We start from the raw sequence: 20,416 nt of genomic DNA, 5'->3' as shown, positions 1-20,416 counted from the left end.
CCAGTTGAGGCTCAGAAGTGCCGTCTGCACAGTCAAAACATACGACCCAGTGTTATTGGGTTTCAGTAACGTCAGCTGATCCCCAGCTGTGTAGCCGGCAATGTGTCCTGCGACCGCCACGCTGACACAACAACTGAAATGTAAGGGAATCTGTCCCCCCCCAAGGCGTTTGTTACTGAAAGAGCCACCTTGTGCAGCAGTAATGCTGCATAAGGAAAAGGTAGCTATTTTTGTTTAGCTCCTTGCACACGCAGAACTTAACACTTATAAAATGTGTCCACTGATACCGTAAAACCGTCCCGGAGGTGGGACTTTCCTTCATAATATGACGCAGCACAGCCGTCATTCCTACCCCCTTGGCGCCGTGCCCCGGCTCCTCAGCGTTGTTTGATTCCGTCCCGGAGCCTTCGCTGTTATGTTATCCCGTGGCCAGGCACACTTAGCGCTGCCCGTCTTCTGACATCATTTGGTGTCAGGATGGCTGCGCCTGTGCGGCCGCGCTGGCCGAGAGCCCTCCTCGCAGTGTCTTCTGATTTAATCCCACTGGGGGCCTGAGATCCATGGACATGCGCAGTGCATATCTGAACCTCCACCTCTCACTCATCTCCCTACGGCTTCTTCAGACTGTGCGGTGTCAGCTGGTCCCTAATAGCATGCCACGGCCGTGACACCACACAGTCTTAAGAAGCCGTAGGGAGGGGAGTGAGAGGCGAGGATATGCACTGCGCATGGCCATGGATCCCAGGCCCGCGGTGGGATTACATTAGACGACACTGCGAGGCGGGCTCTCGGCCAGCGCGTCCGCACAGGCGCAGCCAGCCTGACACCAAATGATGTCAGAAGATGGGCAGCGCTAAGTGTGCCTGGCCAAGGGATAACATAACAGCGCAGGCTCCGGGACGGAATCAAACAACGCTGAGGATCCGGGGCACGGCGCCGGGGGGGTAAGAATGACGGCTGTGCTGCGTCATATTACGAAGGAAAGTCCCACCTCCGGGACGGTCTCACGGTTTCAGGGGACACATTTTATAAGTGTTTAGTTCTGTGTTTGCAAGGAGCATCATGAAAAGAGCCACCTTTTCCTTTAGCATCTTTTGTGCTGCACAACCTGGCTCTTTCAGCTACAAACGCCTTGGGGGGGGGGTTAAAGGTTCCCTTTCGACTTTCTCCAATCAGGCTTCGGCCTACATTGTGTTCCTCTGCTTTTCCACCTGTCCCTGGGCTCCAACACCGCTAGTTGCCGTCCAGAAGTGCTGTCCGCACAGTCCCAACAGTCGCTCCTCTGTTATTGGGGTTCAGTAACGTCAGCTGTTCCCCTGCTGTGTGTGTGGCAATCCCTCCTACCTCCTCCTCCACCTCCTCCTCCTCCACCTGTCCCTGGGCTCCAACACCGCTAGTTGCCGTCCAGAAGTGCTGTCCGCACAGTCCCAACAGTCCCTCCTCTGTTATTGGGGTTCAATAACGTCAGCTGTTCCCCTGCTGTGTGTGTGGCAATCCCTCCTACCTCCTCCTACCTCCTCCACCTCCTCCTCCTCCACCTGTCCCTGGGCTCCAACACCGCTAGTTGCCATCCAGAAGTGCTGTCCGCACAGTCCCAACAGTCCCTCCTCTGTTATTGGGGTTCAGTAACGTCAGCTGTTCCCCTGCTGTGTGTGTGGCAATCCCTCCTATCTCCTCCACCTCCACCTCCCCCTCCTGTCCCTGGGCTCCAACACCGCTAGTTGCCGTCCAGAAGTGCTGTCCGCACAGTCCCAACAGTCCCTCCTCTGTTATTGGGGTTCAGTAACGTCAGCTGTTCCCCTGCTGTGTGTGTGGCAATCCCTCCTACCTCCTCCTACCTCCTCCACCTCCTCCTCCTCCACCTGTCCCTGGGCTCCAACACCGCTAGTTGCCTGTTGTGAATTTACCTTTTGGCTCCCTCTAGTGGCTACTAGTGATTTGACTCTGGGTATGTCATTCATCCCTTGTATGCTCACCTGGGTCGTTAGGTCAGGGGTGTTGCTATATAAGCTCCCTGGATCTTCAGTTCAATGCCTGGCAACGTTGATATCAGAGCTAATCTGTAGTGCTCTTGCCTACTGATCCTGGTTCCTGCTTGATTAAGCTAAGTCTGCTTTCTTGCTTTTTGCTATTTGTTTTTGTTTGCATTTTTGTCCAGCTTGCATATTATTTGTTTCCTGACCTTGCTGGAAGCTCTAGGGTGGCTGGTGTTCTCCCCCCGGGCCGTTAGACGGTTCGGGGGTTCTTGAATCTCCAGCGTGGATTTTGATAGGGTTTTTGTTGACCATATGAGTTATCTTACTACATTCTGCTATTAGTAAAGTGGGCCTCTCTTTGCTAAAATCTAGTTCATCTCTGTGTTTGTCATTTCCTCTTACCTCACCGTTATTATTTGTGGGGGGCTACTATCCTACTTTTGGGGTCTATTCTCTGGAGGCAAGAGAGGTCTTTGTTTTCCTCTTCTAGGGGTAGTTAGTCCTCCGGCTGGCGCGAGACATCTAGCGACCAACGTAGGCATGTTCCCCGGCTACTGCTAGTGTTGGCGTTAGGAGTAGATATATGGTCAACCCAGTTACCACTGCCCTATGAGCTGGATTTTTGTACGTCGCAGACTTACTTGTTTCTCTGAGACCCTCGCCATTGGGGTCATAACAGTTTGCCAGGCCAGTATTAAATGTTAAATGCATTGCAGAAGCGGGATTAAAAGAAAGAAAGTTCTGAGTTTTTTTTTTCTCTTTCTCATTTTTTTTTCTTTTCCCCTTTACCTCTGAGTGGCTTGTGTTTGCTGCAGACATGAATGTCCAGACCTTGATTACAAGTGTGGACCAGCTTGCTGCTCGTGTGCAGGGCATACAAGATTATGTTATCAGAAGTCCTATGTCAGAACCTAAGATACCGATTCCTGAACCGTTTTCCGGAGACCGATTTAAATTTAGAAATTTCAGGAATAATTGTAAATTGTTTTTGTCCCTGAAACCCTGTTCATCTGGAGACTCCGCTCAGCAAGTAAAAATTGTTATCTCTTTTTTACGGGGCGACCCTCAGGATTGGGCCTTCTCGCTGGCGCCAGGAGATCCGGCATTGGCTGACATTGATGCATTTTTTCTGGCGCTCGGTTTGCTTTATGAGGAACCTAATCTTGAGATTCAGGCAGAAAAGGCCTTGCTGGCTATGTCTCAGGGCCAGGACGAGGCTGAAGTGTATTGCCAAAAATTTCGGAAATGGTCCGTGCTGACCCAGTGGAACGAGTGTGCATTGGCTGCTAATTTTAGAAATGGCCTTTCTGAAGCCATTAAGAATGTGATGGTGGGTTTTCCCATTCCCACAGGTCTGAATGATTCTATGGCCCTGGCTATTCAAATCGACCGGCGGTTGCGGGAGCGCAAAACCGCTAATTCCCTCATGGTGTTGTCTGAACAGACACAAATAAAGAGAAAAAGAACCCATGCAATGAAACATGCACACCTGCTACAATTTTATGGAAAATATAAAGAACAATTTTTATTACAAGCAAAAAAACACATTACAACCATAAAATCAATTAAAAGCAGTATAAATACAAAACACCCCCAAACATCAATCAAATGTAATTGGCAAAAAATGTGCAAACACACGCTGTATGTCTTATACTAATGGACTAAATATAAATAAATCAGTATCACATAATATGGGGTAAATCAGCATGAACTTTGCAACAAGTATAACAATGGCCAAAGCAAGCCCTATAAATACCACATAATAGGCGTCCCTATATGTGTCCTGAATAGTGCCAAAAAGATAAGCATATGGCTTATAGAGTAATGAAATATGTCACTGGCCCTGAAAGGGTGAACAAGTGCCGCAAAAGAATAATGCTCGCGGCGTGCAAGCCTGCAAACCACCCCTGGGAACCACAATGGAGGGATAATTAAAGAAAATCAGGTAGATAAATAAGACCTGAAGCCTGGTAACATGGTCAGCATGGTAAAGTGGACCACAGGGAAAGCATGAAACAACCTGCAATAAACGGTGCCTCAGGATAAAGACAGCCAAGAAATATATACCAGCATCACTCATGCATGTCAGGGCCAAGATGTAGGGGGTGGAAAAATCCCACGCGTATCGCTGCTAGAGAGCAGCTTCGTCAGGGAAAGTAACACATTTGAGTAAGTGTCCGCTTTATATATAGTACACATGAAAAGGAAATAGTTTACCGGTGTGTTGCACCCATGATCCAGGACCGGAAGTGAGTGTAGAGGGGCGGCACATGTGCAACCACAAAAGAAATCCTGGCAGGTGAATGCACTTGCAGGAACAAAAAAAAAAAAAAAAAAAAAAAATAAAAAAATAAAAAAATAAAAATAAAAATAAAAATAAAATAAAAATAAATAAATAAATAAATAAATAAATAAATAATAATAATAATAATAATAGCCGCCAAAGAAAATGCTCAGGCAGAATGGAAGAAGCAAGCGCAGTGTGCGGCCGCACAACAAAAAATATATATAGGACAGGGCAGACAGATGGTAATATTAGATACAAGAAGTAGCGTTGCTTTAGAGGCAGGTAGATTTAGAGGCAGATAAAATCCACATACGCCCTGCTAGAATGACAACCAAGGAGCAAAACTGCATATTGATTTTGAAAAGCACACATAACTATTGTATGATGAATTATACCAAATACAGAAATATATAGATAAATAATTGAATAAAGAAATAATGCCACAAGAAAAATCAAATGAAAAATGTGTAAAATGAGAAAAAAAAAAAAATAAAAAAAAATAAAATAAAAAAATAAATAAAAAAAATAAAATAAAAAAAAAAAAAAAAAAAAAAAAGGAAAATGCAAAAAACATTTCAGTAATGAAAATATATAAACTAAAAAACAAAATAAACTGAAATACCTACATGAATGTACATAATGTGCACAAAAAGGTTTTGATAATAAAGAAAAACCTCATACCACATTAAATATACCAAAAAATAATAAATAACATACACATGTAGAATACAAGATGATTACAAAAACAAAGATCAAAAGAACCACAGTTCATGAGACAATAAATGCTTGAGTTTCAGACGTATTGCATCGTCCAGATGAAAACTGGGTCCAGAAATAGGTAAGTCAAATCGTTCTGGGAGAAAATCATCTCCCTACCAATAATCAAAGGATGTCTCGAAGATCATCAATCAGCCATATAATAGGGGGATGCAGTCCAGGGGTCCACGGGCAGGTACACTTCCCCAAAAGACCAAGTTGTAAGAGAAGAATCAGCCCAGAAATCCTGTATATAACAGCTCTTCATTTAAACCGGAAGGTGCCATGGATTTGAGGCGGAAGATCCAACGAGCTTCATGTTGTAAAAGAAGTTTGCGTCGGTCACCCCCTCTTTCATTGCAGAAAATTTTCTGCAGGCCAAAGATTGAAGTATTATTAGGCCTGCCACCATGGTTCTTGAGATAATGAAGTGCTAATGGGGTCAAGATCTTACCCTTTTTATAATCCGTAGAAGCCAGATTAATTGTTGACAAGTGCTTCTGTGCCCGTCTCCTCAACTCCTGCGAGGTTTGACCAACATATACTTTCCGACAAGGGCAGATAATTGCATAGATGACAAAACTTGACCTGCAATTAACATATTGATAAAGAGGATGGTCAGTCTTATCAAAAGGATTAAAAAAATGATCCTTAGTCGGAGGCACATATGGACAAATGACACAGTCCCCGCAGGGGAAAGAGCCGTAGAGGCGAATACCTCGATTTAATTTAACGACTGGCCTTGAAAAATGACTCCTTGAAAGCAGGTCCCGAAGATTCGGGGCCCTACTGGCAGTCAGCAACGGTCTAGGGCTAACACAAGATGATGTTTGGGCATCCAAAGTAAGGATATCCCAGTTTTTACCAAGAATCTGTCTCACCTCGTTCCAATTTGTGCTGTATGCTGTGACAAATCTGATGAAAGGATCCTGTGGGCGAGGGTGTGGGACCAAAAGAGCCGCTTGATCAGACACTTTTGCGCGTTGAAATGCCTTGGAAATCGTCCTACGAGGATATCCTCTCTGGTGAAATCTCCTAGTCAGATCCCTGGATTGTTCCTTGAAGCTTGTATCCGTACTGCAATTTCTGCGAGCCCGCAGGAATTGTCCCACCGGAATGCCTGTCCGGGTATGAAGGGGATGAAAACTCTGGAATTGCAAAAGATTATTCATCGCCGTAGGTTTACGGTAAAGCTCTGTCACCAGTCTGCCACCATCAGTCGCAATTTGAAGATCTAAGAAAACAGCTGAATTGGAGGAACAAGAGTACGTGAGAAAAATGTTCAATGAATTGTTGTTAAGTTCACTGAGAAATTGGGCACACGCTGCTTCAGAACCTACCCAGATAAAAAATACATCGTCGAGAAAATGATACCAATGCTTGATGTGGTCTTTGAATCCTGAAGAACAAAAGACAACGGTCTCCTCCCACCATCCAAGAAAGATGTTTGCGTAAGCCGGTGCACAACGTGCGCCCATTGCCACGCCGGACACTTGCTTATAGTATGTTCTGTCAAAAAGAAAAAAATTATGATGCAAGATGAATCTAAGCAGGTCCAAAATGAATGAATCATGTAAGCGGTTACTGTCGTCAAGACGATCAAGAAAAAATTCCAATGCCTGGATGCCCTGTGCATGATTGATATTTGAGTATAAAGACTCTACATCACAAGTTACAAGGAGTTCTTGGCCAGTCAAAGTGATGTTATGACATGCCCGGATAAAGTCTGATGTGTCTTTAATAAAAGATGGTAATGCAGCGGCAATAGGTTGAATAAAAAAATCAACGTATGTGCAGGCCCGTTCGCACATACTCCCGATGCTAGACACTATCGGTCGACCAGGTGGTTTAAGAACATCCTTGTGCACCTTTGGCAAAAGGTAAAAAGTAGAAGTAACAGGATTCTCACACCACAAAAATTTCCTCTCGCTAGCTGTAATGATGCCCATAGAGGCTGCCTGACTGATCAGTTTATGCAGTTTCCCCAAAAAAAGCTCAGTCGGATCCGAGGGCAGCCTAACATAGAATTGTTTATTGTTCAACTGTCTATGGGCTTCCTCTAGATAAAGATGGGTGGGCCATAACACCACATTCCCACCTTTATCAGCTTCCCTGATAATAAAGGAGTTATTGTTTTTCAGAGACTTGATAGCTTTTCTCTCCTGTACAGAAAGATTATGTACATTACCAGTTGTGGAGGGAAGATGGAGAATATCCCTTTTTGTTAATTCAAAAAAGAATTTCACCGCTGGAACCAAAGAGAAGGAAGGGGCGGTGGTAGACTTATTTTTGTGTGGAAATTTTTTCCTACCTGTTGTAGTTATATTTTCATCCAATAGGTCCAAGAGATCCTGGAAAACTTGCTGATCTTGAGAAGATGACGTTTGGATGGTATCTGGTTGCTTATGGATGACCTGTAGGATAAGTTTCCTGCAAAATAAATATAAATCTTTCACAAGATCAAATTTGTCCGAGGTTTGAGTTGGAGAAAATGACAAACCCCTCTGTAGTACAGAGCATTCAGCCGGTGACAAAGTATAATCAGACAGATTAATAATTTGTAATGTTGAACATTGTACCTCAGCCGTAGTAGCAGAAGGGTGTGCACCTGAAGATGTATCTAGCGCAATCTGGTCTTGTACGGCCGGTGATAAGGTGAGGTCGGACCCCTCCGATTGGGTTGGCGCTTTCTTAGCTTTCTGATGTTTCCGGCCCCGTCGGGTCCTGTGTCGAGGTCGCTGCCTCCCGAGGACAAAAAATCACTTGAGCTTGTAGCGCCAGTCAAAGTCCCAGAGGTTGCAGATGAAGGGTGAAAAATTTGGACTGTGCGAGAATTGCCTGTATGCCTCCAACGAAAAGCCCTCTGATTATCAAAATCTGTCCGATCTCTCTGAAATTTTTTGTGTTTGCGATCAATAACCTCTTTCTCAAATTTGTCTATTGTATCTTTGAGTTTCAATTTAAAAGGCATAACCAATTGCGCCTCATCAAAAGTACTTAGTCTACTTTCCAAATCTCTTATATTTTGTTTAGTGGATACAAGGAGCTGTCTATCATGCTCGAGAAGCATATTGATTATGATGCCAGAACATTGTAATAGTCCTTTTTCCCATATAGTTTGGAAAGTAGAAGATGGTTCCCAGGCTGGAAAAATCTGTACACGTAAACCACGTGGAACTATCCCCACCCTTAGATATTCTTCCAGGGTTCTAATGTTCCACCACAGGCGCACTGCTGATTTATTGGCCGCTGTCAAGTCTGAAGAAAGTTTGGAAAAGTCTGAATCATTAATTACTGGTGTGGAGTTAGAAAATAAACTAGAGGATTGAGAACGCCATGCCGCCTCTCTAGCCTCCCAGTCCATGGCAATGAACACAACAACAACCGGTAACAAATAATAATAAACTGACCACAAGTAAATGTATCTATATATCTGAACAGACACCTGATTTAATGCAATGTGATAGAATCCTGACTAGAAATGAGCGGAAAATTCATAGACGCCAGAATGGCTTGTGTTACTACTGTGGTGATTCTACACATGTTATCTCAGCATGCTCTAAACGTCTTACTAAGGTTGTTAGTCCGGTCGCCATTGGTAATTTGCAACCTAAATTTATTCTATCTGTAACTTTGATTTGCTCACTGTCATCGTATCCTGTCATGGCGTTTGTGGACTCGGGTGCTGCCCTGAGCCTTATGGATCTGTCATTTGCCAAGCGCTGCGGATTTGTTCTTGAGCCATTGGAAAATCCTATCCCTCTTAGGGGTATTGATTCTACGCCATTGGCAAAAAATAAACCGCAGTTTTGGACACAGGTTACCATGTGCATGACTCCTGAACATCGGGAGGTAATACGTTTTCTTGTTCTGCATAAAATGCATGATTTGGTTGTTTTGGGGTTGCCATGGTTACAGACCCATAATCCAGTCTTGAACTGGAAGGCTATGTCAGTGTCAAGTTGGGGCTGCCATGGAATTCATGGAGATTCCCTGCCCTTGTCTATTGCTTCTTCTACGCCTTCAGAAGTTCCGGCGTATTTGTCTGATTATCAGGATGTCTTCAGCGAGTCTAAGTCCAGTGCACTGCCTCCTCATAGGGAATGTGACTGTGCAATAGATTTGATTCCTGGCAGTAAGTTTCCTAAGGGGAGACTGTTTAATCTGTCGGTACCTGAACATACCGCGATGCGTTCATATATCAAGGAGTCTCTTGAGAAGGGGCATATCCGTCCTTCTTCTTCCCCTCTTGGTGCGGGATTCTTTTTTGTGGCCAAAAAGGACGGATCTTTGAGGCCTTGTATTGACTATCGGCTTTTAAATAAGATCACTGTCAAATTTCAGTATCCTTTGCCGCTGTTGTCAGATTTGTTTGCCCGGATTAAAGGTGCCAAGTGGTTCACCAAGATAGACCTTCGTGGTGCGTACAACCTTGTGCGCATTAGGCAGGGCGATGAATGGAAAACCGCATTCAATACGCCCGAAGGTCATTTTGAGTACTTGGTGATGCCATTCGGTCTCTCTAATGCACCTTCAGTTTTTCAGTCCTTCATGCATGACATTTTCCGGAAGTATCTGGATAGATTTTTGATTGTTTATCGGGATGATATTCTGGTTTTTTCTGATGATTGGGACTCGCATGTGGAGCAGGTCAGGATGGTTTTTGAGATTCTGCGTGAAAATTCTTTGTTTGTAAAAGGCTCAAAGTGTCTCTTTGGTGTACAGAAGGTTCCCTTTTTGGGGTTCATTTTTTCCCCTTCTGCTGTGGAGATGGATCCAGTCAAGGTCCGAGCTATTCATGATTGGACTCAGCCCTCGTCGGTTAAGAGTCTTCAGAAGTTCTTGGGTTTTGCTAACTTCTACCGTCGTTTTATCGCAAATTTCTCTAGTGTTGTTAAACCGCTGACGGATATGACCAAGAAAGGCTCTGATGTAGCTAACTGGGCTCCTGCTGCCGTGGAGGCTTTCCAGGAGTTGAAGCGCCGGTTTACTTCAGCGCCTGTTTTGTGCCAGCCTGATGTCTCACTTCCCTTTCAGGTTGAAGTGGATGCTTCGGAGATTGGGGCAGGGGCCGTTTTGTCACAGAGAGGCCCTGGTTGTTCTACTATGAGACCTTGTGCCTTTTTCTCTAGGAAGTTTTCGCCGGCAGAGCGAAATTATGATGTGGGCAATCGGGAGTTGTTGGCCATGAAGTGGGCATTTGAGGAGTGGCGTCATTGGCTCGAGGGTGCTAAGCATCGTGTGGTGGTCTTGACTGATCACAAAAATCTGATGTATCTCGAGTCTGCTAAACGCCTGAATCCTAGACAGGCCCGCTGGTCATTGTTTTTCTCCCGTTTTGACTTTGTGGTCTCGTATTTGCCAGGGTCTAAGAATGTGAAGGCCGACGCTCTGTCTAGGAGCTTTGTGCCTGATGCTCCTGGAGTCGCTGAACCTGTGGGTATTCTTAAGGAAGGAGTTATCGTGTCTGCTATTTCTCCAGATCTGCGACGTGTGTTGCAGAGATTTCAGGCTGGTAGGCCTGACTCTTGTCCACCTGACAGATTGTTTGTGCCTGCTAGATGGACCAGCAGAGTCATTTCCGAGGTTCATTCCTCGGTGTTGGCAGGGCACCCGGGAATTTTTGGCACCAGAGATCTGGTGGCCAGGTCCTTTTGGTGGCCTTCCTTGTCAAGGGATGTGCGGTTATTTGTACAGTCCTGTGGTACTTGTGCTCGAGCTAAGCCTTGCTGCTCTCGTGCCAGCGGGTTGCTCTTGCCCTTACCTGTCCCGAAGAGACCTTGGACACACATCTCTATGGATTTCATTTCTGATCTTCCGGTGTCTCAGGGCATGTCTGTCATCTGGGTGATATGTGATCGTTTCTCCAAGATGGTCCATTTGGTTCCTTTGCCTAAGCTGCCCTCTTCTTCTGATCTGGTTCCTGTGTTCTTCCAGAACGTGGTTCGTTTGCACGGCATTCCTGAGAATATTGTGTCGGACAGAGGATCCCAGTTTGTTTCCAGGTTCTGGCGATCCTTTTGTGGTAGGATGGGCATTGAGTTGTCGTTTTCATCCGCTTTCCATCCCCAGACTAACGGACAAACGGAGCGAACTAATCAGACTCTGGAGGCTTATTTGAGGTGTTTTGTCTCTTCTGATCAGGATGATTGGGTGACCTTCTTGCCGTTGGCTGAATTTGCCCTTAATAATCGGGCTAGTTCCGCCACCTTGGTTTCGCCATTTTTCTGCAACTCTGGTTTCCATCCTCGTTTTTCCTCGGGACATGTGGAGCCTTCTGACTGTCCTGGGGTGGATTCCGTGGTGGATAGGTTGCAGCGGATCTGGGGGCATGTGGTGGACAACTTGAAGTTGTCACAGGAGAAGGCTCAGCGTTTTGCCAACCGCCGCCGCGGTGTGGGTCCCCGACTTCGCGTTGGGGATTTGGTATGGCTGTCTTCTCGATTTGTTCCTATGAAGGTCTCCTCTCCCAAATTTAAGCCTTGCTTCATTGGTCCTTACAAGATATTGGAAATCATTAATCCTGTATCCTTTCGCTTGGATCTTCCGGTGTCGTTTGCCATCCACAACGTATTTCATAGGTCCTTGTTGCGGCGGTACGTTGTGCCTGTGGTTCCTTCTGCTGAGCCTCCTGCTCCGGTGTTGGTTGAGGGCGAGTTGGAGTACGTGGTGGAGAAGATCTTAGATTTTCGTCTCTCCAGGCGGAGGCTTCAGTACCTGGTCAAGTGGAAGGGATATGGTCAGGAGGATAATTCCTGGGTGGTCGCCTCTGATGTGCATGCGGCCGATTTAGTTCGTGCCTTTCACGCCGCTCATCCTGATCGCCCTGGTGGTCTTGGTGAGGGTTCGGTGACCCCTCACTAAGGGGGGGGTACTGTTGTGAATTTACCTTTTGGCTCCCTCTAGTGGCTACTAGTGATTTGACTCTGGGTATGTCATTCATCCCTTGTATGCTCACCTGGGTCGTTAGGTCAGGGGTGTTGCTATATAAGCTCCCTGGACCTTCAGTTCAATGCCTGGCAACGTTGATATCAGAGCTAATCTGTAGTGCTCTTGCCTACTGATCCTGGTTCCTGCTTGATTAAGCTAAGTCTGCTTTCTTGCTTTTTGCTATTTGTTTTTGTTTGCATTTTTGTCCAGCTTGCATATTATTTGTTTCCTGACCTTGCTGGAAGCTCTAGGGTGGCTGGTGTTCTCCCCCCGGGCCGTTAGACGGTTCGGGGGTTCTTGAATCTCCAGCGTGGATTTTGATAGGGTTTTTGTTGACCATATGAGTTATCTTACTACATTCTGCTATTAGTAAAGTGGGCCTCTCTTTGCTAAAATCTAGTTCATCTCTGTGTTTGTCATTTCCTCTTACCTCACCGTTATTATTTGTGGGGGGCTACTATCCTACTTTTGGGGTCTATTCTCTGGAGGCAAGAGAGGTCTTTGTTTTCCTCTTCTAGGGGTAGTTAGTCCTCCGGCTGGCGCGAGACATCTAGCGACCAACGTAGGCATGTTCCCCGGCTACTGCTAGTGTTGGCGTTAGGAGTAGATATATGGTCAACCCAGTTACCACTGCCCTATGAGCTGGATTTTTGTACGTCGCAGACTTACTTGTTTCTCTGAGACCCTCGCCATTGGGGTCATAACAGTTGCCGTCCAGAAGTGCTGTCCGCACAGTCCCAACAGTCCCTCCTCTGTTATTGGGGTTCAGTAACGTCAGCTGTTCCCCTGCTGTGTGTGTGGCAATCCCTCCTACCTCCTCCTACCTCCTCCACCTCCTCCTCCTCCACTTGTCCCTGGGCTCCAACACCGCTAGTTGCCGTCCAGAAGTGCTGTCCGCACAGTCCCAACAGTCCCTCCTCTGTTATTGGGGTTCAGTAACGTCAGCTGTTCCCCTGCTGTGTGTGTGGCAATCCCTCCTACCTCCTCCTACCTCCTCCACCTCCTTCTCCTCCACCTGTCCCTGGGCTCCAACACCGCTAGTTGCCATCCAGAAGTGCTGTCCGCACAGTCCCAACAGTCCCTCCTCTGTTATTGGGGTTCAGTAACGTCAGCTGTTCCCCTGCTGTGTGTGTGGCAATCCCTCCTATCTCCTTCACCTCCACCTCCCCCTCCTGTCCCTGGGCTCCAACACCGCTAGTTGCCGTCCAGAAGTGCTGTCCGCACAGTCCCAACAGTCCCTCCTCTGTTATTGGGGTTCAGTAATGTCAGCTGTTCCCCTGCTGTGTGTGTGGCAATCCCTCCTACCTCCTCCTACCTCCTCCACCTCCTCCTCCTCCACCTGTCCCTGGGCTCCAACACCGCTAGTTGCCGTCCAGAAGTGCTGTCCGCACAGTCCCAACAGTCCCTCCTCTGTTATTGGGGTTCAGTAACGTCAGCTGTTCCCCTGCTGTGTGTGTGGCAATCCCTCCTACCTCCTCCTACCTCCTCCACCTCCTTCTCCTCCACCTGTCCCTGGGCTCCAACACCGCTAGTTGCCGTCCAGAAGTGCTGTCCGCACAGTCCCAACAGTCCCTCCTCTGTTATTGGGGTTCAGTAACGTCAGCTGTTCCCCTGCTGTGTGTGTGGCAATCCCTCCTATCTCCTTCACCTCCACCTCCCCCTCCTGTCCCTGGGCTCCAACACCGCTAGTTGCCGTCCAGAAGTGCTGTCCGCACAGTCCCAACAGTCCCTCCTCTGTTATTGGGGTTCAGTAATGTCAGCTGTTCCCCTGCTGTGTGTGTGGCAATCCCTCCTACCTCCTCCTACCTCCTCCACCTCCTCCTCCTCCACCTGTCCCTGGGCTCCAACACCGCTAGTTGCCGTCCAGAAGTGCTGTCCGCACAGTCCCAACAGTCCCTCCTCTGTTATTGGGGTTCAGTAACGTCAGCTGTTCCCCTGCTGTGTGTGTGGCAATCCCTCCTACCTCCTCCTACCTCCTCCACCTCCTCCTCCTCCACCTGTCCCTGGGCTCCAACACCGCTAGTTGCCGTCCAGAAGTGCTGTCCGCACAGTCCCAACAGTCCCTCCTCTGTTATTGGGGTTCAGTAACGTCAGCTGTTCCCCTGCTGTGTGTGTGGCAATCCCTCCTACCTCCTCCTACCTCCTCCACCTCCTCCTCCTCCTCCACCTGTCCCTGGGCTCCAACACCGCTAGTTGCCGTCCAGAAGTGCTGTCCGCACAGTCCCAACAGTCCCTCCTCTGTTATTGGGGTTCAGTAACGTCAGCTGTTCCCCTGCTGTGTGTGTGGCAATCCCTCCTATCTCCTCCACCTCCACCTCCCCCTCCTGTCCCTGGGCTCCAACACCGCTAGTTGCCGTCCAGAAGTGCTGTCCGCACAGTCCCAACAGTCCCTCCTCTGTTATTGGGTTCAGTAACGTCAGCTGTTCCCCTGCTGTGTGTGTGGCAATCCCTCCTACCTCCTCCTACCTCCTCCACCTCCTCCTCCTCCACCTGTCCCTGGGCTCCAACACCGCTAGTTGCCGTCCAGAAGTGCTGTCCGCACAGTCCCAACAGTCCCTCCTCTGTTATTGGGGTTCAGTAACGTCAGCTGTTCCCCTGCTGTGTGTGTGGCAATCCCTCCTACCTCCTCCTACCTCCTCCACCTCCTCCTCCTCCACCAAAGTCAAACACCTCGCCAATGTGTTATTGGGGTTCAGCACCGCCAGCTGTTCCCCTGCTGTGTATACGGCAACGTGTACTGCAACCGCCACGCAGGCACAACAAGTTAAATTTAAGGGAACCTGTCCCCCCCCCCAGGCGTTTGTTACTGAAGGAGCCACCTTGTGCAGCAGTAATGATGCAAAGGGAAAAAGTGCCTCTTTTCGTGGTGCTCCTTGCACATGCTGAACCTAACACTTATGAAAAGTGTCCCCTCCTACCGTGATACCGTCCGGTTGGTGGAACTGTCCTTTGTGATGTGACGCAGCACAGCCGTCATTCTTACCCCCTTGGCGCCGTGCGCCGCCTCCTCAGCGTTGTTTGAATCAGTCCTGGAGCCTGCGCTGTTAGGTTAGCCCTTGGCCATGCACACATTTTGCGCTGCCCGTCTTCTGACATCATTTGGTGTCAGGCTGGCTGCGCCTGTGCGGCCGCGCTGGCCGAGAGCCCGCCTCGTACTGTCTTCTGATTTAATCCCACTGGGGGCCTGGGATCCATGGACATGCGCAGTGCATATCTGAACCTCCAACTCTCACTCATCTCCCTACGGCTTTTTCAGACTGTGCGGTGTCAGCTGGTCCCTAATAGCATGCCACGGCCGTGACACCGCACAGTCTGAAGAAGCCGTAGGGAGGGGAGTGAGAGGTGAGGATATGCACTGCGCATGGCCACGGATCCCAGGCCCGCGGTGGGATTACATTAGACGACACTGCGAGGCGGGCTCTCGGCCAGCGCGGCCGCACAGGCGCAGCCAGCCTGACACCAAATGATGTCAGAAGACGGGCAGCGCAAAATGTGTGCATGGCCAAGGGCTAACCTAACAGCGCAGGCTCCGGGACTGATTCAAACAACGCTGAGGAGGCGGCGCACGGCGCCAAGGGGGTAAGAATGACGGCTGTGCTGCGTCACATCACAAAGGACAGTTCCACCAACCGGACGGTATCACAGTAGGAGGGGACACTTTTCATAAGTGTTAGGTTCAGCATGTGCAAGGACCATAATTAAAAGAGCTAAGTTTACCTTTTCCAGCATTAGTGCTGTACACGATGGCTCTTTCAGCTACAAACGCTTGGGGGGGGGTTAAAATTTCCCTTTCAACTTGCTCCAGTGCAGGCTTCGGCCTACACTGTAATCCCTCTCCTCCTCCTGCTGACCCTGGGCTCTAACACCGCCAGTTGGGGCCCAGATGTGCTGGCTGCACAGAGCCAAACACCAGCCAATGTGTCAGTGGGGTTCAGCACCGCCAGCTGTTCCCCTGCTGTGTAGCCGGCAACGTGTCCTGCAAAAGCCTCGCAGGCACAAGAACTGAAATTGAAGGAAACCTGTCCCCCCTCCCCCAGGCGTTTCTACGTTTTACAGCCACCTTGTACGACAGTAATGCTGCATGTGTGCAAGGTGGCTCAGAAACTTATTCTCCTTGCCCAGGTTGAACTGAACACGTCTAAAATGAGTCCTCTGCGACCATTAAAACGTCCCTCAGGTGTGATTTTCCTTTGTATTGACACGCAACAAGCTCCTTGGTAGCGCTGCCCGTCTTCTGGCATCATTGTTTGGCTGCCTGCGCCTCTGCGGCCGCCTTGCCCCACACAACGCCCCTCGGTGTCTTATTTATTTTGACTGCGAGGGTGTGATTGATGGGCTTGAGCAGTGCATATGTTCGCCTGTCACTCGTCTCCTTCCGCCTTCTTCAGAGTGTGCGGCTTCATGGCCGTGGCATGCGATAAGGGATCAGCTGACGCCGCATAGTCTGAAGCGGGTGTAAGAACCCAAGCGAGAGGCGAACATATGTACTGCGCCAGGCCATGAATCCCAGCCCCGCAGTGTTTTAACAATGTTAAGACACTGCGGGGCTTAGATTCATGGTCATCGCAAACCGCAACGGCCGACATTACATGATGTCAGAGGATGGCCAGCGCTAACAGCGCAAGGCCAAGGGATAACACAAAAGCGCAGACTCCTGTGCAACAAATAACGATGCTCAGGAGGCCGCGCAAAGCACCAAGGTGGCATTTTTGCCAGCTGTACTGCGTCTCTTTACGAAGGGAACTCACGCCTCAAAATCAGTTTGACTGTGTAAGGGCCCAAATGTTATACGTGTTCCTTTCAGCGTGTGCAAGGAGCAAAATTAAAAGAGCAACCTTTGACTTGTGCAGCACTACTGCTGCATAAGCTGTGGCTCTTCAACTTTGTAACACCTGAGGGGGGGTTAAAGGTTACCTTTGAGATTGGTTCAATTAGGCTTCGGCCTACACTCTGCTCCCCCTGCAGAGCCCGGGCTCCAACACCGCCAGTTGGGGCCCGGTACTGCTAGCTGCACAGAGAAAAACACCAGCCAATGTGTCAGTGGGGTTCAGCACCGCCAGCTGTTCCCCTGCTATGCAGCCGGCAATGTGTCCTGCAACTGCCACGCAGACACAACAGACCCAAAGCTGCCGCCAGTGCAGGCTTCGGCCTACACTCTGCTCCATCTCCTCCTCCTGCTGACCCTGGGCTCTAACACCGCCAGTTGGGGCCCGGTACTGCTAGCTGCACAGAGAAAAACACCAACCAATGTGTCAGTGGGGTTCAGCACCGCCAGCTGTTCCCCTGCTGTGTAGCCGGCATCGTGTCCTGCAAAAGCCACGCAGACACAAGAACTGAAATTGAAGGGAACCTGTCCCCCCTCCCCCAGGCGTTTGTACGTTTTACAGCCACCTTGTAAAGCGGTAATGCTGCATGTGTGCAAGGTGGCTCATAAACGTATTCTCCTCGCACATGTGGAACTGAAAACACGTCTAAAATGTGTCCTCTGTGTGACCATTTAACCGTCCCGGAGGTGTGACTTTCCTTTGTAATGACACGCTGCAACCCCTTTGGTAGCACTGCCCGTCTTCTGGCATCATTGTTTGGCTGCCTGCGCCTCTGCGGCCGCCCTGACCCACACAACGCCCCTCGGTGTCTTATTTATTGGGACTGCGAGGGTGTGATTGATGGGCATGAGCAGTGCATCAGTTCGCCTGTCCCTCATCTCCTTCCGCCTTCTTCAGACTGTGCGGCTTCATGGCCGTGGCATGCGATAAGGGATCAGCTGACGCCGCATAGTCTGAAGCGGGTGTAAGAACCCAAGCGAGAGGCGAACATATGTACTGCGCCAGGCCATGAATCCCAGCCCCGCAGTGTTTTAACAATGTTAAGACACTGGGGGGCTGGGATTCATGGTCATCGCGAACCGCACCGGCCGACATTAAATGTTGTCAGAAGATGGGCAGCGCTAACAGCGCTAGGCCAGGGGATAACATGACAGCGCAGACTCCTGTACAGCAAATAACAACGCTCAGGAGGCTGCACCCAGCACCAAGGTGGGATTCTTGACATCTGTGCTGCGTCTCATTACGAAGGGAACTCGCGCCTCCAACACAGTTTGACTGTATAAAGGGCTAAATGTTATACGTGTTTCATTCAGCGTGTGCAAGGAGAAAAATTAAAAGAGCAACCTTTGACTTGTGCAGCACTACTGCTGCATAAGCTGTGGCTCTTCTACTTTGTAACACCTGAGGGGGGGTTAAAGGTTACCTTTGAAATTGGTTCAATTAGGCTTCGGCCTACACTCTGCTCCCCCTGCAGAGCCCGGGCTCCAACACCGCCAGTTGGGGCCCGGTACTGCTAGCTGCACAGAGAAAAACACCAGCCAATGTGTCAGTGGGGTTCAGCACCGCCAGCTGTTCCCCTGCTGTGCAGCCGGCAACGTGTCCTGCAACTGCCACGCAGACACAACAGACCCAAAGCTGCCGCCAGTGCAGGCTTCGGCCTACACTCTGCTCCATCTCCTCCTCCTGCTGACCCTTTGCTCCAACACTGCTAGTTGGGGCTCTAGGAAGACAAGCTTGAATAGGTCCCCATCCTGGTTCCAGCACCGTCAGCTGGTTCCGGGCAGAGCCTTTGGCTTAGGTGCCTCCCTCTGGGTATCCGAGTTCCACCAACGTCAGGTGGTCCTTGGTAGTGCTTTCAGGCACGGGTACCTCCTGCTTAGTAACCGGGTTCCAGTAACGTCAGCTGGTCCTCGGTCGTTCCATTGGCTCTTGGACCTTCGGCTACCCATCCGGGTTCCAGTACCGTCAGCTGGTTCTCGGCAGTGTCTTTTGCTCTTGTACCTTCTGCTCCCCATCCTGGTTCCAGTACCGTCAGCTGGTTCTGGGCAGAGCCTTTGGCTTAGGTGCCTCCCTCTGGGTATCTGAGTTCCACCAACATCAGGTGGTCCTTGGTAGTGCTTTCAGGCACGGGTACCTCCTGCTTAGTAACCGGGTTCCAGTAACGTCAGCTGGTACTCGGTAGTTCCATTGGCTCTTGGATCTTCGGCTACCCATCCGGGTTCCAGCACCGTCAGCTGGTTCTCGGCAGTGTCTTTTGCTCTTGTACCTTCTGCTCCCCATCCTGGTTCCAGTACCGTCAGCTGGTTCCGGGCAGAGCCTTTGGCTTAGGTGCCTCCCTCTGGGTATCCGAGTTCCACCAACGTCAGGTGGTCCTTGGTAGTGCTTTCAGGCACGGGTACCTCCTGCTTAGTAACCGGGTTCCAGTAACGTCAGCTGGTCCTCGGTAGTTCCATTGGCTCTTGGACCTTCGGGTAGCCATCCGAGTTCCAGTTCCATCAGCTGTTTCTCGGCATTTTCTCAGCCTTCTTGTACCTTCTGCTACATTTCCAAGTTCAAGAGACTAAACACGATGACCCGGAAGACCACCCCTAAGATGACGACGACACCAGAGACGACAACCACCGTGATGACGACGACCCTGGAGACGATGACCCTGAAGACCACCCGATGACGACGACCCCGGAGACGACGACCCTGGAGACGACGACCCTGGAGACGACGACGACATGGGAGACCGAGAAGCAGAAGAACAAGAGGCTGCAGAACAAAGAGCAGAAGAACATTAAGCATAAGACTAAATATCAGAGCAAAAGATATTATCTAAATTATAAGCAGAAGAAGACTAAGCAGTGTATGGGGGTGAGTCCGTTCCTCCTCGTGGTGCCCCTGGATAAAGCCTGATGCTGCAGGCCAAACTGAACGCGGACAAATGTAACTCTTTTGTGACAGGCAGAACGGAAGGTGTAATCTTCAAACTTTTATAGATAACAGCTACGGGAATGCCTGTCACAAATAAGAATATGATGAAGAAGTTGAATATGAAAAAGATAATAGTTAAATAAAAAGAATATGAACAATGTAAAAAAAAAAAAAAAAATAGGTAGAAGAAGAAGAAGATGAATAAGGTGAAGATAGTTGATGTCAAAGAAGCTGATGATGAGGATAATGAAGAAGAAAGTGTGGGAGAAGTAAAAAAGAAGGTGAAGGACGTGGAAGTAGTGAAACATCAATATCTGAAAAAAAAAAATAAATAAATAGCATAGTCAAAATCTTTCTAACACCGAACGTCATTAAAAAAAACAAAAAACCTGCTATTCTATTTGTTTGGGCTAAACCTCTGTGCCTTTAATGTCTCCGCCACGTCCCCCAATACATCCTACATTATTCTTAGTTGTTTTCCTTCATGTAGAATGAACCTACAAGTTTATAAAGGGTTTATTTTAATTCCGATATATTTCGTCCCATTGACTTGCATTGGGATCGGGTATCGGTATCGGATTAGATCCGATACTTTGACGGTATCGGCCGATACTTTCCGATACCGATACTTTCCGATATCGGAAGGTATCGCTCAACACTAATCTTCAGTAAACCAGGTAAAGACTGCAACGCAGAGCCCTGGGGACCCCGCTTCCCCTGTG

The 20,416-nt window shown here is 48.8% G+C and overlaps 1 long non-coding RNA gene across 1 annotated transcript in view; it reads right to left on the bottom strand.

Moving 5' to 3' along the window:
* Window positions 1–20,416, bottom strand: part of LOC143800648 (uncharacterized) — a 178,401-nt gene that overhangs the window by 131,124 nt on the left and 26,861 nt on the right. The gene's annotated exons all lie outside the window — the stretch shown is intronic.

This window comes from Ranitomeya variabilis, chromosome 1 (assembly GCF_051348905.1).
Source record: "Ranitomeya variabilis isolate aRanVar5 chromosome 1, aRanVar5.hap1, whole genome shotgun sequence".
Lineage (NCBI taxonomy): Eukaryota > Metazoa > Chordata > Amphibia > Anura > Dendrobatidae > Ranitomeya > Ranitomeya variabilis.
This window is presented reverse-complemented; position numbering and strand designations above follow the sequence as displayed.